This window comes from Lissotriton helveticus, chromosome 12 (assembly GCF_964261635.1).
Source record: "Lissotriton helveticus chromosome 12, aLisHel1.1, whole genome shotgun sequence".
NCBI lineage: Eukaryota > Metazoa > Chordata > Amphibia > Caudata > Salamandridae > Lissotriton > Lissotriton helveticus.
In genome coordinates this window covers 131789109-131801670 of record NC_136073.1, presented here as the reverse complement: position 1 = coordinate 131801670, position 12562 = coordinate 131789109, and the positions used below count along the sequence as shown (strand labels likewise).

Here is a 12562-nt window from a genome sequence, read left to right as displayed (position 1 = left end):
AAATGTACCAGTTGTTTTTGTAAAATGTCTATTAAAAACAGATCCTTTAAAATATTTAAACGATCTAACGACAAATTATTTAAACACACATGATTATAAGATGTAGCTATATTGTACCTACTGACATAAATTATCGTTCTTGAAACTATTTGCGGTGGGGGGAATGGAGCTCTCCCCCATGCCAATCAGAATGCAGATGAATGCAGTTGCAGTTGAGTGACCCGTGTTGTGGCTGTCTAGAGGGAATGCACAAATGTATCTGTCTCGCAGCCCAATCCAGACGTCAATTGGAGACAGGTTTTCAGGCAAATAGAGCAGTAAGTGCAGAGAAATGCTCACTCTCTAAAAATGGCATTTATAAAATAGTAAAGTTAAATCCAACCTCACCAGTAAATAGGATTTATCAATAAATAAATAAAGCTTCTCCTCTCTGATATGGAATTACCCCCAAAAAAGTATAAGGGAATACCCAATGCTAACCTATGAGAGGGGCAGACCTCACAGTAGTGAAAAATGTAATAGACTGTTTGGTACTACCAGGACATGCAAACTACCACAGTACATGTCTTATGTTTTACTTACATAGCATGATGCCCCAAGGACTACCTAGGGCCTACGTTAGGGGTTAATTATATGTAATAAAATTGGAGTTTAAGGCTTGGCAAGTAGTTTTAAATGGCACGTCGAAGTGGCAGTACACTGCAGCACAGGCACTGCAGTAGCAGGCTTGAGACAGGTTTGAAATGCTACTTCTTTGGGCGGCACAATCAGTCCCTGGGTATATGGTATACCACTTTACAAGGGGCTTTCAAGTAAATTAAATCTATCAGTCAGGTATACTCTAATTACACACATGATTAGGGAAGAAGCACGTGCACTTCAGCACTGATTAGTAGCGATAAAGTGATCAGAGTCCTAAGGCCAACAAAAAGATACAGCAAAATGCGGAGGTGAAAAGCAATAAGGTAGGGTTGAGACCACCTTAAGAATGCAAGGTCTAAAAAAAACGAACTAAGGATAACATGAGTAAAACATCAGGTTTCTCTACGGAATTTGGTGAGACAAGTGTGCCTTCTTTTATCTTCCATAAATGCAATCTTTCCCGGATCCCTTTATTATATAGCTCTTCAAGGAAAAAAGATAAAGCACTTACAAAGGAGCTTTAAATACTCAAAGATGGTAGACTTCTGTAATATGGGCCATAGACTAAAAGCAGCACGAAAACAGAGTGCAATAGGGTCCCAAAAACTTGAGTGCCACATGAGAGTATGCATGAAAGCCTATCCTTTTCCAAACTAGAGATATACTCATGCAATTTTTGTTTTTAGGAGAGAATGTGCCTGCTGAAAAAAACATTATTTTTAAAAAGTTCATTGCAGAATATCAGGAATTTGCTGTGGGACACCTTGAAAACTTTCATACAGATTATTTGCTCAATGCTTACAGTCAGTTGTTGTGGCCAAGTTGTTAAGGCGATGGACTAGAAATCTATTGGGGTCTCCCCGCGCAGGTTCGAATCCTGCCAACAACGAGAATTTTTTTAACATCGGCTACAATTTCAGAAGTTAACCTTTAGTATTTCTTCCATGTCAGTTTTATAAATAGGTGGCTTATTTTGGTGTCACTATTGCCCTTTCACATATTTATTATCGCTACCCCTTTCATATCTTTGCTATAACTCTCTCCCTATATTAGCGTTGGTGCAAACGCTTCAAATTATTATACCCTGGCTCTCTCAGTCATACCTGTGCATGCACTTGAAACTTACTTTACCAATAAAAGAAGCAAATAGAAAAATAAAATAAAAGTGCTTGCTGGATTAGGCAAACACACTTCATAAAACTGCATTTTCTTTTCTATTCTCCCCGTGTTACAAGCTTAACTGCTCCCTGTGTAATTTCTCTTAGCCTGCTGTCCCAGGAAGAGAATTTTATCTACAGGCTCTTTCCGTGTTTTTTTCCTAGTCTTTCTTTCCCTTTTCTTAGATTTGTAACTGTTCCTTTACGTGCTCTATTTAGGCGCCATTAATCTCATTTGAGCTCCTTGTACCTGCTGCTGTTTTCTCCACACCTCATACTGCCTTTTCCCTCTTTCTCTCTTTCTCTGAGGTTGGTGGCTACTTTCCAAAGCTTCAGATGCCCCAATGTTCCTTCATCTTGTTGTCAGACGTGAATTGGAAAAGCAACCAAATTAACAAGCCTTTACCACTCATACATGGCAGAGGTTTATACTTTAATTCAATGAGCTAAGAAAAGCGTGTTGTGGGGCCCCTACGAGCCATGGTGCTTGCTTCATCATAATTAGGCACGCAGTCATTAGCCACAGCTCTGATCATGGGTCACTGAGGTCAGTTTCAATAATTCCTCAAAAACCTAACCATGCAGTCCCCCCTAACTGTGTAGTTATCTTGCTTTACTGCTGTTTGTGTGATTAGCTGGGAGGAGCTCACGGCAGCATCCTCCCTATAAAAGTGTAGATGGACCGCTCCTTAACTTTTTCTTGCTTCCCATACAGATGGCTTGAGGAGGTACAGGGGAGATGCAGGTTTAATAGACAGAATAGAAGATCTGCGCCAGGTGTGTTTCTCTGCATTGGTGTCCCATCACAGGCCCACAAGTGTATGTGTGATCTTTGTCTTCAGGCAGTTCACAAGCAGGCGGCCAGGAAACGGTTTCAGCCTATCAACCACTGAGGAGACAAAGCCTTTGTATAAGGAATGAGGAAGCAATGAACACATTCAGCCTATCACAGGAGTTCCCTGAGTGTTCCGAATTATAAATTCTCCATGTCACTGTATGTTATTGAGCCCAGGTAGATATTGACTAGCAGAGTGCAGCATTTGTCTAGGGGACTATAAGGTGAGAGTTCGAGCGCTAGGGGTTTAGTGACATGTGCTCACTTATGTTCTAGGATGAAGATTTGTAGAGTGTGATGTGTTTTTTGGTGTGCCTCCTGACTTGGCTGTAGTAAGAAAAGGTGGGTGTCGCTAAGAGGTTTGACGAGCTTAATGGTGGCAAGGCTGATAGCTTTAGGTAGAAGGAGAAGATGTGCGTTGAAGGCTACTAAATGAAGAAGCAGAACTCTATCTTAGGTGGTGAAGCAGAGTTTGCCCGCATAAATGGAGAGGAGTTTGCAAAGTCTCTAAATATGAAGTAGTTGGAGCAACACAGCACTAGGACTGGAGGAAAGCATTCACCTCATACCAATACTACTAAAGTCAAGTCGGGGAGAGGGGTTGGCCTAACGGCTAAGGCACTCGACCTCGGACCTGGGGCTCTGGGTTCAGGTCTCAGTGACGACGCCAATAACCCCCTGTGATTCTGGGCAAATCATTTAATCTCCCCGTGCCTAAAAAAAAAAAATGAAAGTGTGTCCTCATGTTACATAACTGGTTCTATGTAAAGCGCTGTGATAACTAGTTCGTGCTATATAAAACTAAAAAAAAAAAAAAAAGTAGCTCGCTGTGATCGTATAGTGGTTAGTACTCTGTGTTGTGGCCGCAGCAACCTCGGTTCGAATCCGAGTCACGGCATTGTGGTTGGCAATGTCACGGCAGTTGGGTTTTTCTTTTACAGAATTACCAAATGCACCAGTTGTTTTTGTAAAATGTCTATTAAAAACAGATCCTTTAAAATATTTAAACGATCTAACGACAAATTATTTAAACACACATGATTATAAGATGTAGCCTTATTTTTGTTTTTAGGAGAGAATGTGCCTGCTGAAAAAAACATTATTTTTAAAAAGTGCATTGCAGAATATCAGGAATTTGCTGTGGGACACCTTGAAAACTTTCTTACAGATTATTTGCACAAAACTTACAGTCAGTTGTTGTGGCCGAGTGGTTAAGGCAATGGACTAGAAATCCAATGCGGTACCCCCGCGCAGGTTCGAATCCTGCCAACAACGAGAAACTTTTTAACATCGGCTACAATTTCAGAAGTTAACCTTTAGAATTTCTTCCATGTCAGTTTTATAAATAGGTGGCTTATTTTGGTGTCACTATTGCCCTTTCACATATTTATTATCGCTACCCCTTTTATATCTTTGCTATAACTCTCGTCCTACATTAGCGCTGGTGCAAACACTTCAAATTATTATACCCTGGCTCTCTCAGTCATATCATTCATGCACTTGAAACTTACTTTACCAATAAAAGAAGCAAATAGAAAAATAAAGCAAAAGTGCTTGCTGGATTAGGGAAACACACTTCATAAAACTGCATTTTCTTTTCTATTCTCCCCGTGTTACAAGCTTAACTGCTCCCTGTGTAATTTCTCTTAGCCTGCTGTCCCAGGAAGAGAATTTTATCTACAGGCTCTTTCCGTGTTTTTTTCCTAGTCTTTCTTTCCCTTTTCTTAGATTTGTAACTGTTCCTTTATGTGCTCTATTTAGGCGCCATTAATCTCATTTGAGCTCCTTGTACCTGCTGCTGTTTTCTCCACACCTCATACTGCCTTTTCCCTCTTTCTCTCTTTCTCTGAGGTTGGTGGCTACTTTCCAAAGCTTCTGATTCCCCAATGTTCCTTCATCTTGTTGTCAGACGTGAATTGGAAAAGCAACCAAATTAACAAGCCTTTACCACTCATACATGGCAGAGGTTTATACTTTAATTCAATGAGCTAAGAAAAGCGTGTTGTGGGGCCCCTACGAGTCATGGTGCTTGCTTCATCATAATTAGGCACGCAGTCATTAGCCACAGCTCTGATCATGGGTCACTGAGGTCAGTCTCAATAATTCCTCAAAAACCAAACCATGCAGTCCCCCCTAACTGTGTAGTTATCTTGCTTTACTGCTGTTTGTGTGATTAGCTGGGAGGAGCTCACGGCAGCATCCTCCCTATAAAAGTGTAGATGGACCGCTCCTTAACTTTTTCTTGCTTAACATACAGATGGCTTGAGGAGGTACAGGGGAGATGCAGGTCTAATAGACAGAATAGAAGATCTGCGCCAGGTGTGTTTCTCTGCATTGGTGTCCCATCACAGGCCCACAAGTGTATGTGTGCTCTTTGACTTCTGGCAGTTCACAAGCAGGCGGCCAGGAAACGGTTTGAGCCTATCAACCACTGAGGAGACAAAGCCTTTGTATAAGGAATGAGGAAGCAATGAACACATTCACCCTATCACAAGAGTTCCCTGAGTGTTCCGAATTATAAATTCTCCATGTCACTGTATGTTATTGAGCCCAGGTAGATATTGACTAGCAGAGTGCAGCATTTGTCTATGGGACTATAAGGTGAGAGTTCGAGCGCTAGGGGTTTAGTGACATGTGCTCACTTATGTTCTAGGATGAAGATTTGTAGAGTGTGATGTGTTTTTTGGTGTGCCTCCTGACTTGGCTGTAGTAAGAAAAGGTGGGTGTCGCTAAGAGGTTTGACGAGCTTAATGGTGGCAAGGCGGATAGCTTTAGGTAGAAGGAGAAGATGTGCGTTGAAGGCTACTAAATGAAGAAGCAGAACTCTATCTTAGGTGGTGAAGCAGAGTTTGCCCGCATAAATGGAGAGGAGTTTGCAAAGTCTCTAAATATGAAGTAGTTGGAGCAACACAGCACTAGGACTGGAGGAAAGCATTCACCTCATACCAATACTACTAAAGTCAAGTCGGGGAGAGGGGTGGCATAACGGCTACGACCTCGGACCTGGGGATCTGGGTTTGAGTCTCAGTAACGACACCAATAACCCCCTGTGATTCTGGGCAAATCACTTAATCTCCCCGTGCCTAAAATATAACTGATTTGGTTCGGTTCTAGTTCGCGCTATATTAAACAAAAAAAAAACAAAAAAAAGTAGTTCCCCGTGATCGTATAGTGGTTAGTACTCTGCGTTGTGGCCGCAGCAACCTCAGTTCGAATCCGAGTCACGGCTTTGTGGTTGGCAATGTCACGGCAGTTGGGTTTTTCTTTTACAGAATTACCAAATGTACCAGTTGTTTTTGTAAAATGTCTATTAAAAACAGATCCTTTAAAATATTTAAACGATCTAATGACAAATTATTTAAACACACATGATTATAAGATGTAGCTATATTGTACCTACTGACATAAATTATCGTTCTTGAACCTATTTGTGGTGGGGGAATGGAGCTCTCCCCCTTGCCAATCAGAATGCAGATGAATGCAGTTGCAGTTGAGTGACCTGTGTTGTGGCTGTCTAGAGGGAATGCACAAATGTAGCTGTCTCACAGCCCAATCCAGACGTCAATTGGAGACAGGTTTTCTGGCAAATAGAGCAGTAAGTGCAGAGAAATGCTCACTCTCTAAAAATGGCATTTATAAAATAGTAAAGATAAATCCAACCTCACCAGTAAATAGGATTTATCAATAAATAAATAAAGCTTCTCTTCTCTGATATGGAATTACCCCCCAAAAAGTATAAGGGAATACCCAATGCTAACCTATGAGAGGGCAGACCTCACAGTAGTGAAAAATGTAATAGACTGTTTGGTACTACCAGGACATGCAAACTACCACAGTACATGTCTTACCTTTTACTTACATATCATGATGCCCCTAGGACTACCTAGGGCCTACCTTAGGGGTTAATTACATGTAATAAAATTGGAGTTTAAGGCTTGGCAAGTAGTTTTAAATGGCAAGTCGAAGTGGCAGTACACTGCAGCGCAGGCACTGCAGTAGCAGGCTTGAGACAGGTTTGAAATGCTACTTCTTTGAGCGGCACAATCAGTCCCTGGGTATATGGTATACCACTTTACAAGGGGCTTTCAAGTAAATTAAATCTGTCAGTCAGGTATACTCCAATTACACACATGATTAGGGAAGAAGCACGTGCACTTCAGCACTGATTAGTAGCGATAAAGTAATCAGAGTCCTAAGGCCAACAAAAAGATACAGCAAAATGCGTAGGTGAAAAGCAATAAGCTAGGGTTGAGGCCACCTTAAGAATGCAAGGTCTAACAAAAACAAACTAAGGATAACATGATTAAAACATCAGGTTTCTCTACGGCATTTGGTGAGACAAGTGTGCCTTCTTTTATCTTCCATAAATGCAATCTTTCCCTGACCCCTTTATTATATAGCTCTTCAAGTAAAAAAGATAAAGCACTTACAAAGGAGCCTCAAATACTCAAAGATGGTAGACTTCTGTAATATGGGCCATAGACTAAAAGCAGCACGAAAACAGAGTGCAATAGGGTCCCAAAAACTTGAGTGCCACATGAGAGTATGCATGAAAGCCTATCCTTTTCCAAACTAGAGATATACTCATGCATATTTTGTTTTTAGGAGAAAATATGCCTGCTGAAAAAAACATTATTTTTAAAAAGTGCATTGCAGAATACCAGGAATTTGCTGTTGGACACCTTGAAAACTTTCATACAGATTATTTGCACAAAACTTACGGTCAGTTGTTGTGACCGAGTGGTTAAGGCGATGGACTAGAAATCCATTGGGGTCTCCCCGCGCAGGTTTGAATCCTGCCAACAACGAGAAACTTTTTGGAAAGGGGCGACCACTCGGTCCCCCCGAACGTATGGATGGGTGCCCCGAACCTCCCGGGAAACCATTTTGGGCGGGGTGGGCGTAGCCCGGCTGGTATGCCCGAAGCGGCGTAGCCGGGGCGCGCCTTCCCCCGCTCAAGAGGGGTTGTCCTAGACACCTCAACGGAAGACGACCACGCCCCGTGGGCGTACCGGGGACGGGTACACGCCCTCCCGCAGAAGAATAAAGGAGCGGGAATCCAGAGGAGCGTCCTCTTGTTCCTCGGATCGGAAGGCTGCACCACTCGTTGCCCGTGAGCCCTCGACGGAACAAGCAGCAATTTTGAACTTGTTAATCTTGTTTTTCTCTTTCAGTTTCGAAGGCTCACAGAGTTCAGGACCTCGTGGATCGACCAAGGGCGGAAGACTCGAAACCATGCCTAACAAGAAAGCAGGAAAGGGTTCCGAGACGGAGAGGGTGTTACGCCTGTTGTCGAACCGGATGGCTTGTATGGACCGAAAGCTCGGACAAGTCCAATCGCTCGGGAGAGGTCTAGTGGAGGTGAAGAAGCAATTGGCCGCATTGAACGACCCAGGTCAGCCGAAAAAGGTAATAGGCCCGGCCTTGCCGGGAGTCGTCCCCGGGTTAAGAGGGAAGCGGGTCAAAGAAAGGGCGGTCTCGGGGGGGTCCCGGTCCCAGAGGTACCCTCCATCGTCCCCCTCGTACCGGCTGGTAACCCGGTTCAGGAACCAGTTTTAGGCCAGCCTATCCCGGTGGTGATCACCTCGACCGAGGATGATGAAATGCCCCCAGAATTGGCCGCACAGTTGACGGCATGGCTCAAAACAAAAGTCGGGGGCACAGTGACCCTGGGAGATCCGGCCGAGGAAGCCAGAGTATTAATAAAGCAGTTGCGGCAATCGAGAGATGTCGCAAAGGCGAGTGTTCCTCTTGTTCCCCCACAGGTGGCACCTGGAGTACCAGCAGCTGGTCAGGAAAAGACGGCGGCAGCAACGGCCGATCCGGGTAAGCTCGCATTGCCGATGGTGGGGGAGGGCTCAATACCCTCAAGGCGGGAAAAGGTTGCACAGCACATTCCCATGGCCACGAAAGAGTTAATATGGGGAGACAAGTATGTCAACATGTTTTCATTGTTAACTGACCATCGCGAGATGGAGTATGCTAAAACACAGAAAGATTTGTGGCACCCGAGTGTCTGGCGCGCCAAGATGGCCGAGTTCAGGGTGGACGAGACAGTGACGAACTGGGTTAAGGCCTTCTCTATATTTACCGCAGTGATGGGGGAACGTAAACCCGAGGTTATGACTGATTTGATTTGCTATCAGAATCGCATTATGGATTTCTATTCAATGTATGAGGGGGAAGAATGGAAAGGCTATGACATAAAATTGCGTAAAGCAAAAGAATTTGATGCTTCTTTGTCTTGGGATTGTTTGGACTCGGTGTCATGGCACGAACAGCTCCTGCCAGGGGCGACAGGTACATCCTCGCCAGGCGGGAGCGGGTCCGGAGTGGTCCGCCAAAAGCCCGGGGTGCCCTTTCGAGCAGGCACAGGGGGGGCTACCAGCCCAGAGTTGCCGGGAATGGCGGAAAAGGGGGGGTCTGTTGGGGCTTCAATAGAGGCAACTGTAACAGACCACAGGGGACATGCAAGTTTAAGCATGTGTGTGCCGGCTGTGGGAATTCCTCACACCCGGAAAGTGCATGTAGATCAAAAATTGGCGGGACGGGGGGTAAAGGCGGGTCTAAACAGGAGTGAGGTAGAGTTTTGTGACCGATTGCCTACACCCGTTGATCTCATGGTTATGATTCCTTGGTTAAACAAATACCCTGATCATGTATCCGCTGGGGTGTTGAGGAAGGGATTCTTACATGGCTTCCACATCCCGGCGGGGGATTTTCGGGGGAACTCCTTTTGTAGAAACCAGTTATCGGTACAGCACAACCCAGGCGTGGCAGAAAAGAATATAGCAAAAGAAGTCAGTTTAGGGCGAGTGGCTGGGCCCTTTCGTTGCCCGCCGGTGGCTGAGTTCATCTGTTCCCCGTTGGGGGTTGTCCCGAAGAAGGACCCAGGGGAGTTTAGACTCATACATAATCTTTCTGCTCCTAAGGGTTCCTCGGTGAATGATGCCATTGACCCAGAAGTTTGTGCAGTACGATATGCATCGTTCGACGATGCCTTGGCCATGTTGAACCACCTAGGCCCTGGGGCGCTGATGGCAAAATGTGATATCGAATCAGCGTTCCGGTTGCTTCCGGTGCACCCGCAGGATCAGCGCCTGCTAGGTTTTGCATTTCAGGGGAGTTATTACATGGATAAATGCATGCCCATGAGTTGCTCAATTTCTTGTGCGTATTTTGAAATGTTTCGCTGTTTTTTAGAATGGGCATTCACCGAGGCTACAGGGCATAGACATGTTATGCATTATCTGGATGACTTTCTGTTTTTGGGGGCAGCCGGTGATACGAACTGCGCGCAGGCGCTGTATGATTTCTGCATCCTCATAAGTGAATTTGGAGTCCCATTGGCACCAGGTAAGATGGTTGGACCATCTACTTCACTGGAGTTTCTGGGAATTGAACTCGATTCTGTGGAGGGGTGTTTCCGATTGCCAATGGACAAAGTGGTCAAGTTTCGGGCTTCCCTGATGCAATGCCTGAGTGGGGAGAAAGTGTCCCTGCACCAGTTACAACAAACAGTGGGTCAGCTTAATTTTGCATTGAGGGTGATGCCTATGGTCCGCCCCTTTTCGCGCTCTATCGCGCAAGCTATGGTAGGTCTCAAAGAGGGTCACCACCGTACGAGACTGTCAGGGGAGGTTCGCCAGGATATGCGTATTTGGATGGCATTTCTGGCGGACTTCAACGGTCGAGTCGTGTGGAACTCCCCGCCGGAATCTTCAGATGAACTAGGTCTATGGACCGACTCAGCAGGGAGCGTGGGTTTTGGCGCCATCTTAGGTAATCGATGGTCGGCACAAACATGGCCAACATGGTGGCACTCCAACGGTCTCACAAGTAACATTGGTTTCCTGGAGTTATTCCCCATCTGGGTTGCTCTGATGACATGGTCTGACGACTTCAGGGACCGCTCAGTGGTGTTTTGGTCTGATAATATGACTGTTGTCGAGTGCATTAACCAACAGGCAGCACGCTGCAAATTGATCTTGAGATTGTTGAAAGAAATTGTGCTGCTTTGCATGAGATTGAATGTACAGTTCAGGGCGAAACATGTGCCAGGTGTACTGAATCATGCGGCTGATGCACTCTCTCGTTCACATATGCAGGCATTCAGGGGTTATCTACCCACAGCGGACCTAGAGGCAGCACCATTCCCCGAAACAATATGGCTAATCGGTGCCCCGGATTACAAGACCTCGTGGCAGCGAGTTTAGCTCCCAGGACAAGGAAAGCATACGAAGGAGCGTTTCGTTCCTCTTGCACATATTTGGGTCCCACAGAGAGTCAGAAATGGGGTGAGGAGGAATCCTTCCTGGGGTACTTGGTAGCGCTGCACAGAGAGGGCCGATCAGCGGCAACGGCCAGTAGGCATAGGGCGGCCATTTCATTCATGGCCCAGGTACACGGCATAAAAGACCCTACAGGTTCCTTTTTGGTGAAAAAAGCCCTTCACGGCTGGCAGCGCCTTGAGGGTTGCAAGCAAGATACGAGGCACCCGATTGGCTTAGACAGACTGTCTCTGCTTTTAGCAAAGCTGGATGAGACGTGTTCCTCCCATTTTGAAGAAGTTCTGTTCCGGGCAGCGTTCACATTGGCATTCCATGGGGCTATGAGGGTGAGCGAACTTGTCGCAAGGAACAAGAGAGATATGGAGGGAGGCTTGTGCAGGGATCACATCCAAATAAGGGGTGATTCGATGGTGATCGTGATAGCCAGGTCCAAGACTGACCAGTGGGCTATGGGAAACAGTGTGGTCGTACAGCGCAAGCGTGGGTCCCCCATCTGCCCGTTGAAATGTGTGGAAGACTATTTGGCGCTAAGGGCGGCCGCATGGGGGGGAGCTTGCTCCGACACAAGGATGGCACTCCTCTGACGAGATTTCAGTTTCAGAGGGTGCTAGCACTGTCAATCGCTGACGCGGGCATGGACCCGTGCGATTTTGGGACCCACTCCTTTCGGATAGGGGCTGCTACTGAGGCTACAGCCAGGGGTCAGAGTGCTGAGAAGTGAAACAATTGGGCCGTTGGTCCTCGAATTGCTTCAAGAGGTATGTGCGATTGCACATGTTGTGAGTGATCAATTGACATGCACTCACGTTTTCTGTCTTTGTTTACTTTACAGTTTCGCGAGCCTGCCACGCGGGGCGGAATTTGAGGTCGACCCAGCACCAGGAGACCAGCGGTCAGAGGCCACCGACTGGAGAGAGGATGGTATGGGTCGTGGGCCACTCATACGTGAGGCGCGCCGGCGACGTATTCAAGGAAGGTGACGCGATTCACGCACCTGGGGAATACGGGTTCAGAGTGTCCTTCCATGGGAAGGGTGGGCTCGTTTTTGACCACTTTGAATCATTTTTCGAGGGGCTTCTAGGGCGGTATAGGTCACCGCCGTCTGTAGTCATAGTACACCTGGGAGGCAACGACTTGGTGACACTGGGTAGACGAGTGTTACTTGAACGAATTTTGTCAGCGGTTAGCTGGTTGGCTATAAGAGTCTCGGGGTGTACGATTGCCTGGTCCCACATGATTCCTAGGAAGATGTGGCAGGGGGGCCTTTCGGTGTCAGCACTGAACCATTCAGTTAAACGGGTCAATAATAAAATAGGTAGATTGTTCCGTTCTGCGCAGTTGCATAACATTCCTCATGGGTGTATTCGGGGTGATCAAATGTATCTGAACGATGGGGTTCACCTGTCCAGGGAGGGGAATGACTTACTCATAGGAGACTTCGTAGCATGGCTAAAAGGGTTTGAGGAAGCATGACCTTTAGGAGGATTTGGGGGGACCGGATAGTCGGTCAACTATCCGGTCTGTGGCGGTAAGGTCATGATCGGTGAGCAGTAATTTCAAGGTCCCTAGAGTGGGGCGCCACCCACAATGGATGGGAGCGCCCGGGGGAAGACGGCCATTGGCCCCTTCCACGGGGA

General features: G+C 46.2%; 3 non-coding genes across 3 annotated transcripts; all 3 read left to right on the top strand.

Moving 5' to 3' along the window:
- The first annotated feature begins 1449 nt into the window (after positions 1 to 1449).
- On the top strand, positions 1450 to 1531 carry TRNAS-AGA (transfer RNA serine (anticodon AGA)). The gene has a single exon. It is a non-coding gene; the product is annotated as a tRNA-Ser (tRNA).
- A 2296-nt stretch (positions 1532 to 3827) lies between these two features.
- TRNAS-AGA (transfer RNA serine (anticodon AGA)) lies at positions 3828 to 3909 on the top strand. The gene has a single exon. It is a non-coding gene; the product is annotated as a tRNA-Ser (tRNA).
- Positions 3910 to 7360: 3451 nt separating this feature from the next.
- Positions 7361 to 7442, top strand: TRNAS-AGA (transfer RNA serine (anticodon AGA)). The gene has a single exon. It is a non-coding gene; the product is annotated as a tRNA-Ser (tRNA).
- The last annotated feature ends 5120 nt before the right edge of the window (positions 7443 to 12562 follow it).